The following is a 12302-nucleotide window of genomic DNA, read 5'->3' as shown; positions in this document are numbered from 1 at the left end:
ACTACCAAAACTAGGCAGGATTAAGCCTTTTGCAAGCTCAGCACGAAAAAAACAGATTGGTATCTATTGAAAGTCGCCAAAGGCGAAAAAGCACAGAATACACTGTGTAAAACGCATAATGTGAAACCGTATTGGTGATAATTTAAATTACCTTACAACTTTACAAATAAAGTTGTGTCGTCGAGTTCCATTTTTTCGCATCCAAAAGCCCCAATTGATGGCCACCCAATTGCTGGAAATTGATCGGCGCGTATGGGAGTCGGGTATCCTCATTACCCATAATGAGTCATTTCCCGACATCGGGTGCAGGCCGCGGGACCAGTCCCAGATGCGCATCAAAGTGCATTCTTCTCCAAAGCATCTTTAAGCCATATGTTTGCGTGTGCTCGTCTGCGTTTATCAGTAGTGGCTCACGTACCAGTTTTTAATTAATTTTATTAGGAAAAGTGTAACTGTTTCCAATCGATTATTGTGTCGGGAGCGGGCTGTTGCGTATGCCTTCTCGCATCTCGCATTCGAATACGGTCCTAACTGGTGGTGGAGGTTTCATTTTGCTCCCACTTCGCATCACTTTCTTCCGCTTGTTGCGAATGTTGCAATCATAAGTGGCACGATTCAATCATAAAAGATGAGAAGTTCGTGCGTGCACCTGAATGTGTGCGCGCGCTAATGAGTGTGTGTGTTCAACCTCGGGTTTGATTCGCAAACTGTTCGTCGGCATCGAGAGCCTGAACCTTTCATCTGAATCTGAACTATTATTTCGAAACTCATCTTCCCTTTCTTTGACACGTGTTCGGTGAACAACGTATGAAAGGAATCCATTTGCACAGGTGGGATCCGAACTCATAACCTTTATTTGGTGGACAGAAACATTACCACTAAACAAAGGTTTTCCAAATCTCAGGGCAGTCCTCTATTTAGAGACTTGATCACTTTTTTGATACAAGTATCAATTTTTATTTGAAGATCTCTGTTTTTACGAAAATAGTCTCTAAAGTTATTTTTTCCTTATTCTGCTTACAGTGAATCCTGGTGCCAAAATTCTAGAGGCTCCAGAGACACTTTGGGAAGTATAACTCGACTATTCCACAGGTTCTTCAAAAATATCTTCACAGATTATTTGCGGGGAAAGCTTCAGGAATTCTTAAAGCGATTCCCCAAGAGATTTCCTTTAGGATACTTTGAAGGACTCCTACAAAAACATCTCAACGATTCGCCCAAAAAATTGTCCAGAAATTTTTCGAAGGATAATTTTGCCAGATTTTACTACAGGGAATTCTCAAAAATTACTATGAAAATTTGTCCTAGGATTTCCTCCAGATATATTTTCACAGATTCGTCCAAGTTGTTACTGTAAATAGTTTCTGGATTTTTCTAGCAAACTCCATCAGAATTCCCCAGGTTATCTTTCAGGCTCTCGGACTCCATCAACTAATCTACGATTACCCCTATGAATTGCTCTAAAAAATCATCGAGAAAATCTATTGATCTCTTAACGGACCCCTCCCCCCCAGGACCGCTGCGAGTTGGAGTGTTGCCCAGGATGTGGTGGAGTGCACAGTGGGCTCTGATGAACCATCATAAAAACCACAACAAAACCGAATGCATTCAATTTAAACACAAATTTTTCTACCAGTGCTAACCATTGTTTGTTTGCTTGTCTCGCAGGAATCCATTTTCAAGATGCACACTTAAAATACTTCACACAAAGCTTCGGCAGTTTGACACAGGCAATTAGTTCAATAAATTAGCTGAATCACATAGTGTCTGACCGTATGTTAGTTGAACATATATTTCACAAAAGTTATGAAAAACTTACGCATCAATAAGACCAAGTAAATGTTTTTTTTCAACTGTAGTAGTTTACGAAACAAGTTGCAGAATGATGATTTTTACAGCACGAGGCTTGCCGAGTAGGATAATTATGACGAGTGCTGTGAAAATCGAGTTCTGAAACGAGTTACGTACAACATTTTTTGCAGTTTCGTAGAAGACCACTTGAGGGTATCAGAAATTATATAGGAATCCATTCACCATTATTTTACAATTTCTGAAAAATTGTTGTGTTATGATACATTACGCAACTCAAAAGAGTTGCGTAATGAATCATTACAGCACTGGTTTCAGTTGCGTAATGACTATTCCCGCACTGCATATTTCAGTGCAGGAAAGTAAGCCGTTCCATGACAGATTGGCGTGATGAAAAACAGCCTATTGCGATGAGATATTGCAAAAAATGTGTAGCAGATTTAAGTGTGACGAAGTGATGGCCGCACACTCCTAGGCATAAGGTACCCCGGGGCAAGTGGGACATAAAAAAACGATAGTTCAAACAAATTGTTCAATAAAATTTTGAAATATCAATATTTCTCAAATCCAACAACACCATCACATTTTGGCAACACATTTGCTGGTGTTTGCATTAATTTGGTCGAATAATTTCGAAATTGTGAAAACTTTAGAAGAAAGTTTTAGAATGAGCCATTAGACGCAGTTACCTCGCCAAACGGGGCAAGTTTCATGCGTCAATCCACATCAGTAAGTCAACCATTACAATAATAGGATTGATAAATCATAGATATATAATTTTGAGTACATTTCTAGAGAGATTCGCGATAAGGGCCTATCTGACAAATCAATAACAATGAGAAAATAATCAATGAAATTCTCATGTACGATTTTAAATCCCAATTGGAGAAAATATACTCAAACTTTAACCTTTTCACCTTAATACACATTTCATAAACCTAGTTTTAAAATCCTCATCAATACTACACACATCTCCTATAATTCCCCTAGCTATTTCGTACTCAAAAAATCTTTGAAGGTTTCGCCTAAAACGTACTCGAGAATGCCAGTATCACCCAATGTTATGAGCCTATAATCGATATTATTCTCAGTGTCGCCTGTCACTTTTGCGCCGTGTTTACATTCTGGTTTCAATTAAGCCCGCCATGTACGCCTTGTTTATTTTTTGTTTGCAGTGTCGCCGTTTACTCTCGCCGTGTTTTGATTTCGATTTCAGATGCGCCCACCACTTTGATAAACAAAAACACAGGCGTAATCAATAAAGTGTGTGGTTTTGCATGACGTGAAGTTTCGCCTTCTACAAATTTGCGTTTTTTGAATAGTTAAATTATCGATAGGGGAAAAGTTCAAGTGCAGTGAATAGACAATCAAGCCACAATTTCAACGCTATATTTTCTTAAATTGTGTACATTTTGTCAGTTTCGCCTGATTCGCGAATCTTTCTAGATTTTTGATGTACATAAGGGATCAATCATAAAATACGTAACGCTTTGGGAAGAAAACGTGTGTTTAATAGTATGTCACGTCACACTCAATATTAACTGAAAAAAATCCTCCATTAAAGTGTTAAAAGGATTAAAACTCGTTCAAAATATATCATTTATAAGTTATTAATTAAAAGTAGCACATAAAATTTCAATAATTTACGAAATTGTAATATGTTCTGTTATTATTTATATGCATGGCAGAAAACCACTTAATGGGGTGGAATTGTTTTCCGTAACTACTAAATTTGGTAGAAATAACTAATAAAGTTCAATTAAAACAAAAAAGTAATCGTTCTCATGATGCATTTCAAATTTCATCCCAGACTTTGTTCAATTTTGAATTCGTATTTCAAAAATTTAAAAATAAATAAAAAAATATATAGAAGAATTACACATTTCTTCTCCCTCTTATGCAATTACGTAAGTTGAGATTGATCTTTTTTGATAAAAACCATTTGTTTGAATGTTTTAATGCTACTCTATGAGAAAATGTTTGAAACATGTAGAAAAAGTTTTGATTACGGTGCTTGTTTTGATAGGTCCCACTTACCCCAGGTATGAAAATATTTTAGGGAAAGTTAGACCATCAAACATTTCATATGAAATGAAAACAAAATACCGGTTTATCGTTAGCAGCTTGTAATAATACTTAAAATTGTAGCTTACTGATGGGTATTAGATTTATAACACATTTATTTTTTGCGAGCCAATGCAAAACGTAAAACGTGTCACAATTTATCAAGCAAGTTGAAAATGGCGCTGAATTGACAACTGTTACATGAACAATATGGTAATAAAAATAAGAGTATTTTTGTACTTAATACATACCTTGTCATTGTATCTTCAACTTTCTAGACGAATACCCCCATGAAAAACTTTTCCTAAGTGAGCTATGACGGAACGTCCCACTTACCCCGGATTCTCACTTGCCCCGCGGTACCTTACTCGGATCATTATGAAGAAAGTTTTCTTCTTCTTCTTCTTTCTACTTTGGAGCCGTCATAGGCCTTTTCATGTGACAGATCCGTCTATGCATTTGTTTACATCGGTGGAGGACCGGTGCTAACACGGGCCTGTCATTTTCATAGAAGAAATGTCAAAGTGCTTCCCGATCAGCTGATTTGAGACGTCATTTGAATAGGCCTATAGGGCTCCCTTGTGGTGAGGGCCAGTTGCAATGACTATATGCCCTGTATACATTACTTCCGTTGCTTCAGATTCAGTTTCGTTGCTCGAACGAATTTCACAACTTCATCATATGTTTTAAGGTCTTCCAAATTCCGGTATCGACCGTCGAAACTGAACTTACACCGTATGTTGTTATATCGCGGGCAATGCAGGATAGTGTGTTCTGCAGTTTCTGCTTCCTCACATAATTCACAATCCATGTCTTCTGCTATTCGCATTTTTCCCAGCCAGTACTTCGAATAATTGTGATTCGTCATTAGACGATTCAGTAGTCTAATATCAGAACCCTTCATATCGACATTCATGAACCACGGTTTGTTGTCAAACTTCGGATTGATGTTGTAGAAAGTTTTACCTTTCGTTTGAGAGTACTCAACGTACCATTTTGCTGCTTCTTCGTTCTTACGTTTTTTGAAGTACTGTAATGCATCATTCGCTAGTAGCTGATTTACCATCGGATTCTCGTGTTGTCGGGTTCCTTGCTTCGCTAATTGGTCTGCTAACTCGATTCCAAAAATGGAAATGTGACTCGGGATCCATTGAAAGGTAATGTTTCGCCTGGCTGCTGTTTCAATTGTTGTTGGTTCAAACATCGTTTCTCCCTCTCCGCATTCCAGGACATTGCTCAACATGATGCAGGCCGATTTGGAGTCCGTATATAATACGCAATCGTCGAGGTTTATATTCTCTATGACCTGTAGGGCAACATTGATGGCAATCAATTCTGCACTTGTAATGCTGACTTCTGTTCCAAGTTTTTCAGATATCCTCTGGTTGGTAAACTCAAAATAGACCCCAATCGCACATTTCTCGCCTTCCTTGGATGCATCGGTGAAGATTTTTTTCTTATTTTTAAATTTCCCATTCATGGCACACAGAACATATTGCTTCATACGCATTGGATTTACGTTCTGTTTGGTGCAATTCAGACCGTCAAGTGCTGGATTAATTACGATGCTGGAAATGGCTTGCGGTGTGATGGCTAGTTTAATGACAGGAGATATGGCGTCGAAAATGTGTCTGTGTTCCAAGTACATCTGCTCTGCGAAGCTGTAGTCCAAGTCTGCAAACTCATTCATGTCCACTTGTGGCAACGTAAGAAGTTGTTTGCCAACCGCCGTACATCTAGATACGTTCCTCACAATTTCCCGAGCAGCTACATACTCAAGCCTAAGACCTATTGGTTCTTGTCCGCTCAACGCCACCAATGCATTTATGGGTGTGGTTTTGGCTGTACCAGTAGCTTTTCTTAGACTTTGGTTGTTGAGTACTTCGATTTTTTTTCCTGTTCGTCGGTTTTGCATTGTTGTGAACACAGCAACCGTACTCTAAGACACTTCTCACCAATCCAGTGTGAACTTTAAGCATACTCTGGGGGTGCGCACCATTTCTTATGCCTGATAATATTTTAAGCATGTTCGTCCTCTCTCGTATTTTCTCTGCTACAACTCTCAAGTGGATACCAAAACTTAATGATCGATCTATAGTTACTCCGAGGTGTTTCGCACTACGCACAGTTTCGATCAATTGATTGTTGATTCTTAGCGCCAGCTGATTATTACTCATTTGGAACAGGATTGCTTTTGTCTTTTCTGGATTGATAGTGAAGTTCAATTCTGCCGCTCTTCTTTCGAATTCGTTCAGATATTGTTGACCCTTGGAATTTATCTCTTCTATACAACCCCCCCGCGCAGTGACAGATAACGCAATTTTCACGTACCTACTCTCAACGTAAACAATGGGGCCATCCACCGCTGCCGGCACAATTTTTCACTATGGCAGATCGGAATTTTGTTTCGTTGTTGACGGGTGCAAAACAACGAATGGAATGAAATGAAATAAGGGCGAGTCTGATATTTTCGTCTGCCAGTGCAAATAAATTTAATAAAATCACCAAGTTTAACCACCAAATAAACTTAAGAGCGTACCAATTCGTTCGGTGAACAGATTAAATGACGTGTTAGTGCTTTGTTTTGCGGAAAAGTAATCTATAAGAAATAACTTACAATACAGCCTAACTGATTTGTGGATCGCTTTTATGCCCTCAAAAGAAAGCGCTGGTCGTAACCTGGGAGGGAGGCACCGATACTACACACGAAATATGACACAACACTTTTCCAAATTGCAAGATAACTCCCGCTCACCAACGACAGTCAAGGCAGGCTTGGGGAAAATCGCTAGTTTTCTTTTATTGTGTACCTTCGATCTTTCTGGACAAACTTGGAAAAAGGGCCATAGTTTTATGTGCATCCAATTTTAATGATGATTGGAAAACAGTAAAAAGATGCGTGTTTCATTATTTTATATTCGATCAAATTAAAAGGTACTATCGTGGCATTGCTTTTGGGTGTCGCAGGAATTGATTTTCAACCGACTGTTGTCAACTTTATTGGTATGCGAAAATTTGTTTTGATCAATTACGCGCTTTTATCAAGTTTGTCCATTCTTCAAGATCTGGGCTCACAGTGACAGTTCGTGACAGCAGAATCTCGGCTCACTATGACGTACATAAATTTTGTATCGGTTTCTCCCTCCCAGGTCGTAACATAGTATAAAATAAAATATTATGGGCCTCGTGGCCGTGCGGTTAGTGTCGTTAGGCCAGGTCCGTCCCACTCGAGCTCAGATTTGGTACCACTTCTAGTACTGCATATGGTCCCTCGGTAGTGCAAAAGGTACCCAAGTGTGACAGATCGCAGTACACTTTGCACGGCATTCTAGATTACCTTATGAGCCATAAGATTTTGGGCAACTGCAAGGGACATGGAGGTCTTTAATGTGTCTTTGGTTAGGCATTTAAGCGCATCGTGTCATTGGGTGTGGGTTCGATTCCCGCTTCAGCCATTGAAACTTTTCGTCAGGAATGTTTCTCAACTGTGCTACTGGAGCATCCTTATCCATTGTCTAGTGTTAAGTTACATTCCGTGCAGCTAAATGGCTGAAGACGGTGTCCTTATCTTTTTATTTGAGATCAAATCAAGTCGAAAAGTGATATCCCACATAAACTGGAACCATATTAGTACATTTACCCGAACTATCCACAACCACTCACAACAATATCTAAACAGTACCGTATAACACCCAAAGCAACAATAAACTAACAATACCGCGAACTGTTTTTACAATCTGGGAAACAGTAAATGGACAAATAACAATGTGGGGAATAGGCGGTTAAGTTATGTAACCATATAAAATTGGCGATTTTCTCGAACAAATTTTTTCGAAGACTGTTTGTCAAACTGTGCTTATATTGTACATTTTTTGCCAAATCAATTGTAAGGCAAACAGTTTACAAACTATTTAACCATAACATTCTAATGAAAAAGAGTAATGTATGTATAATTATTCGTTTATGGTGATTTGTGGTATTTAAACCAAATACTGAACTGTTATGATACATTTATACCTTTAGAGGAATTGCGATAAAATATTGTAGAGGATACAATGAAACAAGTAAATGTGTAGAAACAAACTCACTTCAAATTTAAAAAATCTGTACATTTTATTCAACAAATATTCATGATGTTCGAGGATGTATTAAAATGTAACTGATTTAAGTTTGAAGAAAATTAAGACTACACATAGTACTTGTTTCCTTGCGTGTTAAAAAAAATGGCGAACACACTTTTATTTAGATTGTTTATTATTGATTGATTTAAAATTGCACTCCACCCTTTTTTCTCTATATGGAATAAATTTTCACATCATATTGTCTGTGTGCCGAGCTAGTATGACTAGTATTTTCGGCAGCTTTGTTCTTTCCGTCACATGAGGTTTTTTGTAAGCTATTGGGCTAAAAACTTGCATCGATACTATTAGCATCTTACTGATGAATTTCGGAAGATTTGGTCGGCAAAACCCCCTGTGACGAAGAGCACAAAACGACCATGAAAATCGATTCCAACTGGTTCCCCGAACCAGTAGTTTCTCTGTGCGGTAGCTTCATGCCGTTCTGGCACAATATAAAACACTTCCTGTAAGGATCCATCCTGCTGCTGGAGATCTAATGATACGCTCTGGTTGCGGAGACCGGAACGTGTCGCGTATCGGCTTGGAGGAGGTTGCCACGGAGGTGTTGTCGGTTCACATCTGCCTTTTGCTCAGCGCCAGCATTGCGAATCCTTTGGGGGGAGAAGAAATTTAGTCCCGTTGTAGGCCGATTTGAAACGGTTACTTACCAGCTGCAGTTCTGGATCCGGTACTGAAAAATAATATTATAGATTTTGTAGCACAAAACAAGCAGAAATCAGAGTCTATATACATATAAACGCTGGCAGAAACCGGAGATGAAAATTTTGTGGCACCGCAAGGATATTTGGTTTTTGTTTTTGGCACACAGGCATAGGAACACGCTAAAAAAAACACCAAGCAGGTGTAGTTTTAAATTTCAAAAAAAAAGTTTTTTTTTCTTCTACTCACCTTTACTGGAAAAGTTAAACAACACAATTTTGTTGTTTATTACACATGTATTTCCTTGGGATGTGCAAAAAAAGAATTGTTCATGTTTTGTGCACTTGCGTGGTAGAGTCACGTTAAGTTATTTGGATAAATTAAATATTTCATTACTGTCCGATTTTACCACTACTAATTGATTTTTTGTGAGCGTGTATAATAAAGGCTGCTCGCACAAACTAACCGTTTGCTGTAATGTATTAATTTGGTAATATATGGTAAGCGCAAATCATTCGGCAAATGGTGGCCTTATAGCTCCACTGTTTCTTACGAGTCTCAACATCTATATAATTTTACCGTTTCCAGCCATTTTGAAATGATGTTACTATTTGATATGGATTACTCAAACCATTTTTAATAATCTAATGCTTTAAATTTAATATTGTCCAACATGAAAGCTACTGTTTGTGAAACATTAACCTTTACAGCTATAAGAAAATTATTGTTTGCAATGTATGGCAAACTGTGTTTTTCTATGCGGGATATTTTTATTTGTAGTTTTTTTCTATGCGGATTAGAACACTTTTTCTCATACTCACCACCAGAGTATGTGTGCAAAGCGTGTGTGCTGTATAGCAAAATTCCTTTCATGTTGGCAAATAATCACACCATGGGGCAGGACACTAGATCCAGTATTAAAATATTAATATTTATTAATGATATTAATATTGATATTGAGAAGATTATCAAGTATGCATGGAGTTATGCTGTTTGCCTGTTGCTGGAGTTCCCAAGGCAAGTTGATTATTTATATAGAAAAACAAGTTGTGTTTATTGTCAGTTCGACTCAGATCCATGTGACATAGACCACACTGTTTTTTTTTTTGGCTAGAAAGAGACTGGCACCTTGTAGAAGCATCACATTCGGTGAAGCTTCATTGTCATCAATGCCTCACATCTTTCTATGATTTCCGGGCCATTGCGCAACTCGATTCCGATACAATTTGTCTCCTGCGGTATGTCAGATCCGCAAAACATACAATCCACGATCCCTAGCCGCTTGTTTATAAGCCCCCTACATTGACTTAAATTCAAGATACTTGTCAGATGTCTTTAGGAAAATCGTGGCTATCTTGATGATATCATCAAAATAATATATATTAATCCGTATTAACGGATATTAATACCAATATTAATGAGTGTCTTACCCCATGAATCACACCTTATTCAAGTAGCGGTCTGTGGTGTTGTGGTATGGTACCGGTTTAGGGATTCAAAGGTCTGGTGTTCGAGTCTCACTGGAAACTTTATTTTTTATTTTTATCGGAATTTTGTGGCATCGTATTGCTGACCATGCAAAGTCTGAAAAAGTCGTGGGAAGTGCGTATATGGCCTCCACTTTGGTGTGTATATAGCGTTTTCATGCATTTATACGAGTGATTTGATTCATATATAATGATGTATAGCAAAAAATATACCAACCGAAATGTTGACTGGGGAGTATGAGAAAATAAGTGTTCAAATCCGCAAAAGAAAATGTACTGCGAGTTGATATGATCTCAGATTGATTTCAAGCTTATAACAGTCAATTTCCCATAAATTAATGATTATCGTAAATATCTAAGGGATGATTCAAATATTACGCAATGAAAAAAAATGCAAATTTAAACCCCCTCCCTCCCTGAAGTAACAGGTTTTATATGGAAAATTTCAATTTATTGTATGGACCGCAACACTACAAAATATCCCTTACCTCTCCTTGTTGTGTTACGTAATATTTGAACGATCCCTTACAAATTTGTCTTGCTATGAATTGTCAAGTGGTCAAAAAATAATTTCGTAAACAAAGGAACGGTTACTATAAGCAACTTACAGCATGCGGACCACAACACACCACTATTCAAAACTCGCTCGTGGGCCATACAAAATCATCCCAATGACCGTACAAATCCTTTTAGAGAATCGCTATTTGGTGATCACTCGTTTATAATGATGTTACAAATGCCAAACAAAAAATGTAAAACTTTGTTTATGTCCATCAAGCATAATTCTAGTTTACGCCCTGTTTTGAGCACACTCCATGATTTCATTGAGTTTGACAGTACCACGGACCAAAATTTTTCGGTACATTGACGTTGTACTGCAGCTGTCATGATGCTCCCGGGTTGCTTCTATAGATCTCCCAGTTACCAGGATGCCGAAATCATCAGCGTATTGGACAAGTGTGACACCTGCTACTCTTATCTCATGCAAAGGAAGTGTGTAAACATTGAAGAGGGTTGGTGACATCACATCCCCTTGTGGCAATCCATTACATACACTGAAATGAATTTTATTGTAGAAACTACTAAATCCATGGTAAAATTAAGAACTGCACCAACGATTTTCAACCGACTACATTAATCTGTTAACTCTACGAAAACATAGTCAACATCACTACACAAGAAAATATATTCTGTTTATTTAACCACAGTTATAGTATTTATGACTAGAAATATTCTAGATTTGACAAGTTTGGCATTATACTTTTGACCACACTGTGTTGTACGGTAAGTGTCACGGATCGAAATACAATGCTGTGTAGTCGAGGTTACTATGGACATAGTCACATTTACTGCACTGCTCAGTGATTTTAACCAGATTATAGTAAACTTAACAGATTTTTGTAGTCGGTTGAAAATCGTTGGTGCAGTTCTTAAATCTACCATGGATTCGGTAGATTATACAACCAAATTTGTTTGCGTGTACTGTTCTGGATGCTATTTTGTCTCGCATGTGGAAATTTATTTTTCTATTTTGCAAAAAGGATATTATCCACGATTGGACTTCCGAGGGTACTTCTAAACGGGATAGCATTTCGTTTAGCTTTACTGTTTGTACCGCATTGAAAGCATTGGACAGGTCTACACATATAAGCGCAGAAATATGTTTTGCTCGTTTCTGTCGCTTAACTTCGTTCACAACATACGATATGCAAGTGGATGTAGAAAGTCCACGCCTAAATCCAAACGAGTTGTCGGGAAAAACTTCCTTAGAGTCTAGGTGCTTTTGTAGTTATTCTAATACAGCTGTGTTTGAGATTTTTGTAATAGTTGGTACTAGGGAAATAGGCCTCTTACCTTGCGGTGTAGACTGGTCCCGGCCAGGCTTCGGAATGGCAACTACCCTTATTATTTTGAGCTCATCGTTTAATGTTCCAGCATACCACATTTTGTTAATGTCTTCTAAAATAATTTTCGTTACTTCTGGTCTCAAGCTACGAAGCTCTTTGTAACTGATTCGGTCATCTCCTGGTGCCGAAATTTTCTTTTTCGAATTCAGAATGCTGTTCCATTTGTCCAAGGTTAGTATAGGGTAATCAACGATTTTGGTCGTAAATTGCACCGTAACTGTTTCAGATTTCCCGAAGTGAGTGTCAAGAAAGAC

At 38.0% G+C, this 12302-nt stretch overlaps 1 long non-coding RNA gene across 1 annotated transcript; it reads right to left on the bottom strand.

Moving 5' to 3' along the window:
• Positions 1-7961: 7961 nt before the first annotated feature.
• Positions 7962-9017, bottom strand: LOC110674448. The gene is made up of 3 exons (XR_002498875.1): positions 8904-9017; positions 8663-8836; positions 7962-8605 (listed from the first exon to the last, which is right to left on the bottom strand). It is a non-coding gene; the product is annotated as an uncharacterized LOC110674448 (long non-coding RNA).
• Positions 9018-12302: the final 3285 nt, after the last annotated feature.

This window comes from Aedes aegypti, chromosome 1 (assembly GCF_002204515.2).
Source record: "Aedes aegypti strain LVP_AGWG chromosome 1, AaegL5.0 Primary Assembly, whole genome shotgun sequence".
In the NCBI taxonomy this organism is placed as follows: Eukaryota; Metazoa; Arthropoda; class Insecta; order Diptera; family Culicidae; genus Aedes; species Aedes aegypti.
This window is presented reverse-complemented; position numbering and strand designations above follow the sequence as displayed.